At 49.3% G+C, this 11346-nt stretch overlaps 4 non-coding genes across 4 annotated transcripts; all 4 read left to right on the forward strand.

The window, feature by feature from the left end:
• Window positions 1-6321: 6321 nt before the first annotated feature.
• Window positions 6322-6394, forward strand: TRNAK-CUU (transfer RNA lysine (anticodon CUU)). Its single transcript has one exon. It is a non-coding gene; the product is annotated as a tRNA-Lys (tRNA).
• A 1548-nt stretch (window positions 6395-7942) lies between these two features.
• Window positions 7943-8015, forward strand: TRNAK-CUU (transfer RNA lysine (anticodon CUU)). Its single transcript has one exon. It is a non-coding gene; the product is annotated as a tRNA-Lys (tRNA).
• A 1548-nt stretch (window positions 8016-9563) lies between these two features.
• TRNAK-CUU (transfer RNA lysine (anticodon CUU)) lies at window positions 9564-9636 on the forward strand. The gene has a single exon. It is a non-coding gene; the product is annotated as a tRNA-Lys (tRNA).
• A 1548-nt stretch (window positions 9637-11184) lies between these two features.
• TRNAK-CUU (transfer RNA lysine (anticodon CUU)) lies at window positions 11185-11257 on the forward strand. The gene has a single exon. It is a non-coding gene; the product is annotated as a tRNA-Lys (tRNA).
• Window positions 11258-11346: the final 89 nt, after the last annotated feature.

An 11346-nucleotide genomic window follows, 5' to 3' on the forward strand; every position in this document is an offset into this window, starting at 1 on the left:
TCAATAAACAGGGACCACGCGGCAACGCTAACCCAGCAGCAGCAGACGTGATGGAACAGGAGGAGGCGCAGGAGGAGAAGGCCACGCTTTGTGAGACACAACAACCCAGGCCTTGCATGAGGGCAAGAAGCGTGCGGATAGCATGCTTTGTACCGCCATGCAGTCATAAATGTAATAAAGATAAGTGGTTCAATAAACAGGGACCACGCGGCAACGCTAACCCAGCAGCAGCAGACGTGATGGAACAGGAGCAGGCGCAGGAGGAGAAGGCCACGCTTTGTGAGACACAACAACCCAGGCCTTGCATGTGGACAAAAAGCGTGCGGATATAGCAGCAATGCTTTTTGCCGCCATGCAGTCATAAATGTAATACAGATGAGAGGTTCAATAAACAGGGCCCGGAAACGCAACACCATCCCAGATGTTCATTGGTCATGTTACTTGGTTGGGGTCCTGGAGTGTTGCGTAGTCATTTCCAATCCAGGATTGATTCATTTTAATTTGAGTCAGACGGTCTGCATTGTCTGTAGAGAGGCGGATACGCCGATCTGTGACGATGCCTCCGGCAGCACTGAAACAGCGTTCCGACATAACGCTGGCTGCCGGGCAAGCCAGCACCTCTATTGCGTACATTGCCAGTTCGTGCCAGGTGTCTAGCTTCGATACCCAATAGTTGAAGGGTGCAGATGGATGGTTCGACACAGCTACGCCATCTGACATGTAGTCCTTGACCATCTTCTCCAGGCGATCGGTGTTGGAGGTGGATCTGCACGCTTGCTGTTCAGTGGGCTGCGGCTGCATGGGTGTCAGAAAATTTTCCCACTCCAAGGACACTGCCGATACCATTCCCTTTTGGGTACTAGCTGCGGCTTGCGTTGTTTGCTGCCCTCCTGGTCGTCCTGGGTTTGCGGAAGTCAGTCTGTCTGCGTACAACTGGCTAGAGGAGGGGGAGGATGTCAATCTCCTCTCTAAAGTCTCCACAAGGGCCTGCTGGTATTCTTCCATTTTGACCTGTCTGACTCTTTCTTCAAGCAGTTTTGGAACATTGTGTTTGTACCGTGGATCCAGAAGGGTATAAACCCAGTAATTGGTGTTGTCCAGAATGCGCACAATGCGTGGGTCACGTTCAATGCAGTCTAGCATGAATTGAGCCATGTGTGCCAGAGTCCTACCAGAATCCTCATCATCCTCTTGTGAGCGTTGTGATAGTTGTTGTGATGCATCATAGTCGTCACCTTCCTCCTGGTCTGCTTCTGCTGACCATTCGCGTTGAATTGTGGAAGTCCAACGTGCACCGCTCTGGCCCTCGTCAGTGGTGGCATGAAATTCCTGCTCCAACTCCAGCTGTTCCTCCTCCTCTTCTTCGTCATAGCTGCTGGGGCCAGCGTTCCCTGAGGCGGATGGCCTGATGTTGGTACCATCACGCTGATCGTTTTCTCCTTCAGATTCCCCCAGTTGCATCATGACAGCTGTTTCCTTGATTTTTAACATCGACCTCTTCAGTAAACACAGCAGTGGTATGGTAATGCTGACTGAAGAGTTGTCACTGCTCACAAGCAACGTGGATTGCTCAAAATTTTGGAGGACTTGGCAGAGGTCCAACATGTTGGCCCAATCGGATCCACAGAAGCTTGGCAGCTGGCCGGATGCGCCTCGGTACTGCGCCGTCATGTACTGGACCACTGCACTCTTCTGCTCGCAAAAGCGGGCTAGCATGTGCAGCGTAGAATTCCAGCGCGTAGGGACATCACACAGCAAGCGATGGTGGGGGAGATTGAAGCGCTCCTGCATCTTGGCGAGTGCCCCCGAAGCAGTACTGGAATTTCTACAATGTTTGGACACTCGACGCACCTTCAACAGCAGATCGGGCACGCCTGGGTATGTCCTCAGGAACCGCTGAACTACTAGGTTCATCACGTGCGCCAGGCAAGGGATGTGTGTCAGCTTAGCCAACCTTAAAGCGCGAATGAGATTACTCCCATTATCACACACAACCATGCCCGGTTTCAGGTCCAGCGGTGCCAGCCACAAATCCGTCTGTTCCTTTATTCCCCTCCAAATTTCCTCCCCTGTGTGCTGCTTATCCCCAAGGCAGATTAGCTTCAGCAACGCTTGCTGACGCATGCCAACAGCTGTGCTGCACTGCTTCCACGATCCTACTGCTGCTGGGTTAGCGTTTCCGGATGAGGTACAGCTTTGAGATGCGTTGGAGGAGAAGGAGTCAGAGAGGTAGGTGCTGCTGTTATCCAGTGGGAGGGACGGCGGTGCAGCTGTTTGTGGCGTGGGCAACACCCGTGCCGTAGCAGGTGAGGAATCGCTGCCAGGCTCCACAAGGTTCACCCAGTGCGCGGTAAGGGAGATGTATCGACCCTGGCCGAACGCACTCGTCCAGGTGTCAGTGGTGAGGTGAACCTTGCAGGCAACGGCATTCTTCAAGCTTCGGGTTATTTTGCTGACCACGTGCTCATGCAACTCAGGCACTGCAGAGCGTGCAAAGTGGTAGCGGCTGGGAACCACGTAACGTGGGATGGCCACTGACATCATGCCCTTGAAGCTGTTTGTCTCCACCAATCGATATGGCAGCATTTCGCAGGCCAGAAGCTTGGCTATGCTGGCTGTTACTGCCACGGCCCGGGGGTCATTTGCTGGCAATTTCCTCTTGCGCTCAAACATCTCCGACACAGACAACTGAACCGTAGCGCTGCACACGGAAGGGCTGTTGGTTGTTGTGTTTGATGAACACTGGGAGACCTCAAGAGCACTACTCCGGAAAGTGACAGTGTCAGCGTCGTCTGATGTTTGTGAATGTTGTGAACCACGCAATGGCTGGGCTACTGCTGCTGCTGAGGCGGGTCTGGTGAACCCAAGGGAGGCAGTGTTGTTTCTGGTACCCTGTCCTGACGCGTTTGCCCAAAGAGTGGGATGTTTGGATAGCATGTGACGGCTCATGCTGGTGGTGGAGAGGTTGTTAATATTTTTCCCCCTGCTCAGGCGGGTCTTGCACACCTTGCAAATCGCCATGGTAACATCCTCAGTGCAGTCTTCAAAGAAAGCCCAGACTTTGGAGCACCTGCCTCCTTGCTGGCGATTTCTGTTTGCTCCTCTTTTGCCTCTCACTTGAACTTCCACGCTTGTGGTGCCTGAAATTGCGCGCCGCCTACCTTGTGGCACAAGGCGAACTCGTGCAGCAGTGTGTTCTTCAACAGACTCATCTGTGCTGCTGCTACGACGGCGATGTTCTCGTTCACAAACAAAATCTGGGTCTCTGTCCACATTGTCCATACCCTCCTCTTCCATCTCCTCAAACTCGTCATATGTCATTGTGGGCCACCGCCGTGGAGTAGAGCTCCCCACAACAACCTCTGCGCAGCACACTCCAACGTCGTCTTCCAGATCTTGTCGGCCGACCTCCTGCAATTGCAACCCCTCCTGCCCAAATTGCTCTGGGATTTGGGTTTCCGAGTCCTCTTCGGACTCGCCTCGTATTTCAGTGCGCGGTACATTTCCCACAGTTAACGGTTGTGAATCCAGGCACAACATTTCTGGCTGTTCCTCCATTGACCTTTGAAAGGTGGAAGTTTGTTGGGCTGGGAATAGCTCCTGCGAATACCCCATTGTGTCCTGAGGTAATTCATCGGACTGGTTATCTGGCAGTTGTGTGCGTGGTGTCGCTGCCGGTTGTGTCAGCTTTGTGCCCACTGGCTCCTTGTAACTGGCTGAGGACTCGGACCTCGTGCGTGATGTGCTGGTGCTGCTTAACCCACTGCTGGACGCTTGAGAGGTCATCCAAGTAATTATCTGGTCCTGTTCTTTTGGATTTGTGAGGGTTGTTGTCCTGGACAACATGGGTGGTATTGAGTGGGTTTTCTTGGGTGCTCCCCTGTGGCCTGTACGTGAACCGTCAGGGGAAACACCTCTTCCCTTGCCCCTCCCTCTTTCACCGGATTTCTTCCTCATTTCACTTATCCTTACAGTACACGCTGACTGGCAGCAGTACAGTGGCAGTACAGAAATGCTATACAGTACCACTATTCCCAGCAGCGACACAGAGCACAATGCTATACAGTGACGGGTGAGCGGTGTACCACTATTCCCAGCAGACACAGAACAGTGAACAGAATGCTATATAGTGTGGCTGAGCGAGCGGTGTACCACTATTCCCAGCAGACACAGAACAGTGAACAGAATGCTATATAGTGTGGCTGAACGAGCGGTGTACTACTGTTCCCAGCAGACACAGAACAGTACACAGAATGCTATATAGTGTGGCTGAACGAGCGGTGTACTACTGTTCCCAGCAGACACAGAACAGTGCACAGAATGCTATATAGTGTGGCTGAACGAGCGGTGTACTACTGTTCCCAGCAGACACAGAACAGTGAACAGAATGCTATATAGTGTGGCTGAGCGAGCGGTGTACCACTATTCCCAGCAGACACAGAACAGTGAACAGAATGCTATATAGTGTGGCTGAGCGAGCGGTGTACCACTATTCCCAGCAGACACAGAACAGTGAACAGAATGCTATATAGTGTGGCTGAGCGAGCGGTGTACTACTGTTCCCAGCAGACACAGAACAGTACACAGAATGCTATATAGTGTGGCTGAACGAGCGGTGTACTACTGTTCCCAGCAGACACAGAACAGTACACAGAATGCTATATAGTGTGGCTGAACGAGCGGTGTACCACTATTCCAAGCAGACACAGAACAGTGAACAGAATGCTATATAGTGTGGCTGAGCGAGCGGTGTACCACTATTCCCAGCAGACACAGAGTGGCAGTAAACAGAATGCTATATAGTGTGGCTGAGCGAGGTACACAGAGTGGCAGTAAACAGAATGCTATATAGTGTGGCTGTGCAAGCGGTGTACTACTATTCCCAGCAGACACAGAGTGGCAGTAAACAGAATGCTATATAGTGTGGCTGAGCGAGGTACACAGAGTGGCAGTAAACAGAATGCTGAGCGAGCGGTGTACTACTATTCCCAGCAGCGACACACAATGACTGGGGGGGACCCTGGCTAGCGTGGCTGGAGCGCGAACTACCCTGCCTGCCTACCCAAAGCTAAACCCACAGACAAATGGCGGAGATATGACGTGGTTCGGGTATTTATTTACCCGAACCACGTGACAGTTCGGCCAATCAGAGCGCGTTCGGGTCCGAACCACGTGACCCGTTCGGCCAATCACAGCGCTAGCCGAACGTTCGGGGAACGTTCGGCCATGCGCTCTTAGTTCGGCCATATGGCCGAACGGTTTGGCCGAGCACCGTCAGGTGTTCGGCCGAACTCGAACATCACCCGAACAGGGTGATGTTCTGCAGAACCCGAACAGTGGCGAACACTGTTCGCCCAACACTAGTGCTCACATAGCAGTATGAGGAGGGCACTCTGCACACGGCCTGAGATTTAGCTGAGAGGATTGAAAAAAAGGAAGTTGCTCTTTCCCTTAACTTGTTTTTAGATGAGGTACTTCCCAACAAAAGTTACAAACCAAAAAGCCTTTCAGTCCCGGCAAGCAAAAAAAGTGGTTGCTTTCAATTGACTTAAGTTTGTTACTACTTTTTTTTCTGTACTTTTAGTATGTTTTCTTAATTGCTAGGTGCTGGGAAAGCAAGTTGTAGGTAAGCTGACACAACATCTCAACATCTACTGTGAGAAAACTCAGGACAAAAGTAGAATGAATGAGGGCCTAGAGAGAACGCTCCAAATTTGAGCAAGGCCCTGAGTAGAGTGCAAAGACAACAAGGCAAAAAGTTGTAAAACAACACCAGATGAGCAGATGCTGCTGACTTGGCATTTCCGAGGCTTTTCTAGACAGTTAAAAAGAAGCCTAATAGGTGAGTACTGGAGAGGGAGAGATGCTGCACGTCACTGGCACTGCTAGAAGACATGCAAGGCCTTTGGGCACGCAAGTGTCCCAAGGCTGCTTTAACTTGTGTGTCTTAGAGTCATGTTTGCTGGGTACTAGGGTCCCTCTTCTCGACTGTCAGCCAGCACTGTGGCCAAGTGCCACGGTGACTCTTGCAAATGTCCTTAAATGGCTTCTGGCCTGCAGAGATGTCTTAAGCTTGAGAAGTGCAAAGTGTGGAGGTGTGCCAAAATCCTAGCATTTGCATTGGCCGGGAATCAAACCCGGGCCTCCCACGTGGCAGGCGAGAATTCTACCACTGAACCACCAATGCCTTGCCCTGTTGCTCGGTGCTGAAAAACGTGGCCAGCCAAATCAGGCCATACAAGATTGCCTTCTTCTGTGCGGATGGCAAAGGTGAGGCTGGCGCCATTTTGCAATTTTTGACATTTCAGCTCAAGCAAGCAAGCCCGGCTAGCTCAGTCGGTAGAGCATGAGACTCTTAATCTCAGGGTCGTGGGTTCGAGCCCCACGTTGGGCGATCAAAGCTTCTCCTTTTACTTTCTACTAGGCAGAGCTCCTCCAAAACGATTACAAACCATCACCAGGCCATCACTTCCTCTTTCACATGCCACTCCCCACTCCCTTTGCTAACAAACGAAAATGTCATCTCAGCTTTCCCCTTCACTTTTACTCACACAACCTCTTTTAACAACTTTTCAGCAAAAGTGCTTCACCACCCCAAGAAAGAGAAAAACACTCCTTCTTACAATCTTACTCATCTTTCCTATACTACTTTTCTTATCTGCTTTTCCCAGATTTCCGTTGGCTTTACTCCAGTCCTTTTGTCAAGGAGAGACTTACAATCAATCACTTGACAAGGAACAACCACCTGAAAGATACTCATTCTCGTATGCCTGGTGCACACCATGCAATTCCCCATCAGATAGATGGGCCGATAGATCCTTTCCGACAGACACGATCGGATTTCCGTTCGGATTTCCGATCACTACTATGCAAATCCATCAGAAAAACGATCGGAAATCAGATCGGACCTGCCGGAAATCATCTGTTCGACCCATCTATCTGACAGGCATTGGTATGGTGTGTATTAGGCTTTGCACTCCAAAGGTGCTCACATAGCAGTATGAGGAGGGCACTCTGCACACGGCCTGAGATTTAGCTGAGAGGATTGAAAAAAAGGAAGTTGCTCTTTCCCTTAACTTGTTTTTAGATGAGGTACTTCCCAACAAAAGTTACAAACCAAAAAGCCTTTCAGTCCCGGCAAGCAAAAAAAGTGGTTGCTTTCATTTGACTTAAGTTTGTTACTACTTTTTTTTCTGTACTTTTAGTATGTTTTCTTAATTGCTAGGTGCTGGGAAAGCAAGTTGTAGGTAAGCTGACACAACATCTCAACATCTACTGTGAGAAAACTCAGGACAAAAGTAGAATGAATGAGGGCCTAGAGAGAACGCTCCAAATTTGAGCAAGGCCCTGAGTAGAGTGCAAAGACAACAAGGCAAAAAGTTGTAAAACAACACCAGATGAGCAGATGCTGCTGACTTGGCATTTCCGAGGCTTTTCTAGACAGTTAAAAAGAAGCCTAATAGGTGAGTACTGGAGAGGGAGAGATGCTGCACGTCACTGGCACTGCTAGAAGACATGCAAGGCCTTTGGGCACGCAAGTGTCCCAAGGCTGCTTTAACTTGTGTGTCTTAGAGTCATGTTTGCTGGGTACTAGGGTCCCTCTTCTTGACTGTCAGCCAGCACTGTGGCCAAGTGCCACGGTGACTCTTGCAAATGTCCTTAAATGGCTTCTGGCCTGCAGAGATGTCTTAAGCTTGAGACGTGCAAAGTGTGGAGGTGTGCCAAAATCCTAGCATTTGCATTGGCCAGGAATCAAACCCGGGCCTCCCGCGTGGCAGGCGAGAATTCTACCACTGAACCACCAATGCCTTGCCCTGTTGCTCGGTGCTGAAAAACGTGGCCAGCCAAATCAGGCCATACAAGATTGCCTTCTTCTGTGCGGATGGCAAAGGTGAGGCTGGCGCCATTTTGCAATTTTTGACATTTCAGCTCAAGCAAGCCAGCCCGGCTAGCTCAGTCGGTAGAGCATGAGACTCTTAATCTCAGGGTCGTGGGTTCGAGCCCCACGTTGGGCGATCAAAGCTTCTCCTTTTACTTTCTACTAGGCAGAGCTCCTCCAAAACGATTACAAACCATCACCAGGCCATCACTTCCTCTTTCACATGCCACTCCCCACTCCCTTTGCTAACAAACGAAAATGTCATCTCAGCTTTCCCCTTCACTTTTACTCACACAACCTCTTTTAACAACTTTTCAGCAAAAGTGCTTCACCACCCCAAGAAAGAGAAAAACTCTCCTTCTTACAATCTTACTCATCTTTCCTATACTACTTTTCTTATCTGCTTTTCCCAGATTTCCGTTGGCTTTACTCCAGTCCTTTTGTCAAGGAGAGACTTACAATCAATCACTTGACAAGGAACAACCACCTGAAAGATACTCATTCTCGTATGCCTGGTGCACACCATGCAATTCCCCATCAGATAGATGGGCCAATAGATCCTTTCCGACAGACACGATCGGATTTCCGTTCGGATTTCCGATCACTACTATGCAAATCCATCAGAAAAACGATCGGAAATCAGATCGGACCTGCCGGAAATCATCTGTTCGACCCATCTATCTGACAGGCATTGGTATGGTGTGTATTAGGCTTTGCACTCCAAAGGTGCTCACATAGCAGTATGAGGAGGGCACTCTGCACACGGCCAGAGATTTAGCTGAGAGGATTGAAAAAAAGGAAGTTGCTCTTTCCCTTAACTTGTTTTTAGATGAGGTACTTCCCAACAAAAGTTACAAACCAAAAAGCCTTTCAGTCCCGGCAAGCAAAAAAAGTGGTTGCTTTCATTTGACTTAAGTTTGTTACTACTTTTTTTTCTGTACTTTTAGTATGTTTTCTTAATTGCTAGGTGCTGGGAAAGCAAGTTGTAGGTAAGCTGACACAACATCTCAACATCTACTGTGAGAAAACTCAGGACAAAAGTAGAATGAATGAGGGCCTAGAGAGAACGCTCCAAATTTGAGCAAGGCCCTGAGTAGAGTGCAAAGACAACAAGGCAAAAAGTTGTAAAACAACACCAGATGAGCAGATGCTGCTGACTTGGCATTTCCGAGGCTTTTCTAGACAGTTAAAAAGAAGCCTAATAGGTGAGTACTGGAGAGGGAGAGATGCTGCACGTCACTGGCACTGCTAGAAGACATGCAAGGCCTTTGGGCACGCAAGTGTCCCAAGGCTGCTTTAACTTGTGTGTCTTAGAGTCATGTTTGCTGGGTACTAGGGTCCCTCTTCTCGACTGTCAGCCAGCACTGTGGCCAAGTGCCACGGTGACTCTTGCAAATGTCCTTAAATGGCTTCTGGCCTGCAGAGATGTCTTAAGCTTGAGAAGTGCAAAGTGTGGAGGTGTGCCAAAATCCTAGCATTTGCATTGGCCGGGAATCAAACCCGGGCCTCCCGCATGGCAGGCGATAATTCTACCACTGAACCACCAATGCCTTGCCCTGTTGCTCAGTGCTGAAAAACGTGGCCAGCCAAATCAGGCCATACAAGATTGCCTTCTTCTGTGCGGATGGCAAAGGTGAGGCTGGCGCCATTTTGCAATTTTTGACATTTCAGCTCAAGCAAGCAAGCCCGGCTAGCTCAGTCGGTAGAGCATGAGACTCTTAATCTCAGGGTCGTGGGTTCGAGCCCCACGTTGGGCGATCAAAGCTTCTCCTTTTACTTTCTACTAGGCAGAGCTCCTCCAAAACGATTACAAACCATCACCAGGCCATCACTTCCTCTTTCACATGCCACTCCCCACTCCCTTTGCTAACAAACGAAAATGTCATCTCAGCTTTCCCCTTCACTTTTACTCACACAACCTCTTTTAACAACTTTTCAGCAAAAGTGCTTCACCACCCCAAGAAAGAGAAAAACACTCCTTCTTACAATCTTACTCATCTTTCCTATACTACTTTTCTTATCTGCTTTTCCCAGATTTCCGTTGGCTTTACTCCAGTCCTTTTGTCAAGGAGAGACTTACAATCAATCACTTGACAAGGAACAACCACCTGAAAGATACTCATTCTCGTATGCCTGGTGCACACCATGCAATTCCCCATCAGATAGATGGGCCGATAGATCCTTTCCGACAGACACGATCGGATTTCCGTTCGGATTTCCGATCACTACTATGCAAATCCATCAGAAAAACGATCGGAAATCAGATCGGACCTGCCGGAAATCATCTGTTCGACCCATCTATCTGACAGGCATTGGTATGGTGTGTATTAGGCTTTGCACTCCAAAGGTGCTCACATAGCAGTATGAGGAGGGCACTCTGCACACGGCCTGAGATTTAGCTGAGAGGATTGAAAAAAAGGAAGTTGCTCTTTCCCTTAACTTGTTTTTAGATGAGGTACTTCCCAACAAAAGTTACAAACCAAAAAGCCTTTCAGTCCCGGCAAGCAAAAAAAGTGGTTGCTTTCATTTGACTTATGTTTGTTACTACTTTTTTTTCTGTACTTTTAGTATGTTTTCTTAATTGCTAGGTGCTGGGAAAGCAAGTTGTAGGTAAGCTGACACAACATCTCAACATCTACTGTGAGAAAACTCAGGACAAAAGTAGAATGAATGAGGGCCTAGAGAGAACGCTCCAAATTTGAGCAAGGCCCTGAGTAGAGTGCAAAGACAACAAGGCAAAAAGTTGTAAAACAACACCAGATGAGCAGATGCTGCTGACTTGGCATTTCCGAGGCTTTTCTAGACAGTTAAAAAGAAGCCTAATAGGTGAGTACTGGAGAGGGAGAGATGCTGCACGTCACTGGCACTGCTAGAAGACATGCAAGGCCTTTGGGCACGCAAGTGTCCCAAGGCTGCTTTAACTTGTGTGTCTTAGAGTCATGTTTGCTGGGTACTAGGGTCCCTCTTCTCGACTGTCAGCCAGCACTGTGGCCAAGTGCCACGGTGACTCTTGCAAATGTCCTTAAATGGCTTCTGGCCTGCAGAGATGTCTTAAGCTTGAGAAGTGCAAAGTGTGGAGGTGTGCCAAAATCCTAGCATTTGCATTGGCCGGGAATCGAACCCGGGCCTCCCACGTGGCAGGCAAGAATTCTACCACTGAACCACCAATGCCTTGCCCTGTTGCTCGGTGCTGAAAAACGTGGCAAGCCAAATCAGGCCATACAAGATTGCCTTCTTCTGTGCGGATGGCAAAGGTGAGGCTGGCGCCATTTTGCAATTTTTGACATTTCAGCTCAAGCAAGCAAGCCCGGCTAGCTCAGTCGGTAGAGCATGAGACTCTTAATCTCAGGGTTGTGGGTTCAAGCCCCACGTTGGGCGATCAACGCTTCTCCTTTTACTTTCTACTAGGCAGAGCTCCTCCAAAACGATTACAAACCATCACCAGGCCATCACTTCCTCTTTCACAT

The sequence above is a fragment of the Hyperolius riggenbachi genome, chromosome 4 (assembly GCF_040937935.1).
Source record: "Hyperolius riggenbachi isolate aHypRig1 chromosome 4, aHypRig1.pri, whole genome shotgun sequence".
In the NCBI taxonomy this organism is placed as follows: domain Eukaryota; kingdom Metazoa; phylum Chordata; class Amphibia; order Anura; family Hyperoliidae; genus Hyperolius; species Hyperolius riggenbachi.